The sequence below is a fragment of the Alligator sinensis genome, unplaced genomic scaffold (assembly GCF_000455745.1).
Source record: "Alligator sinensis unplaced genomic scaffold, ASM45574v1 scaffold885_1, whole genome shotgun sequence".
Taxonomy (NCBI): domain Eukaryota; kingdom Metazoa; phylum Chordata; order Crocodylia; family Alligatoridae; genus Alligator; species Alligator sinensis.
In genome coordinates, this window is record NW_005842056.1 from 1,864,825 (window position 1) to 1,865,519 (window position 695).

Below are 695 nucleotides of genomic sequence, written 5' to 3' on the forward strand. Positions count from 1 at the left end.
TTAGTGGGGGTACACTGGCATAGCTCCATGATTTACATGGAGCTGTTAACTCCTGCCAGCTCTGAGTCGAGTCTCATAGCAATCCAGCTATGCCACAGTGGCACCATGTGTCACCAGCATTCAGGAATGCTGCTGCTCGGTGTGCCCAGCAGACTTCTATCACTGGCAGTCTTAGCGTATCTCCATTGCTTCTGCAGTACGTTTAAGGATGCCTCTGAGAAGCGTGACCTGCCTCCTCTGACTATGCAGGTACCAGATCCCAAGATGAGGCAGTGAAGATGCCCTGCGGATGCCCTCTAGCAGTGCTCTTGAGATCCGTCTCCAGCGTGTTTAAGCGTGGCAGCAGGCAGATGCCCTCAGCAGCACTATACCTAGACTCTTGGCAACCTTTTGCCAGAGATAATGATAATAATAATAAAAATTACCATTTTCAGGCCCCCTTTCTGTCCAGGCCCTGGGCGGCCTCCAGGTTTTCCCATGCCTGTGCCTAGCCCTGGCCCTCAGTGTAGCTTTTCTGCATCATTTTGGGTTTAGCATGTGTGGGTAGGCAGAACTGTGACCATGGGCAACTGCTGCCTCCCAAGTCTGGGGGGGCACCAGATTGCCAATGTGGGGGGTGGGGGGCGGTTCTCCAGCTGCCGATCACTGGCACTTCCAGTTTTGCGGCTGGGGCTTCCAGGGGGGGGCCAGCTGAT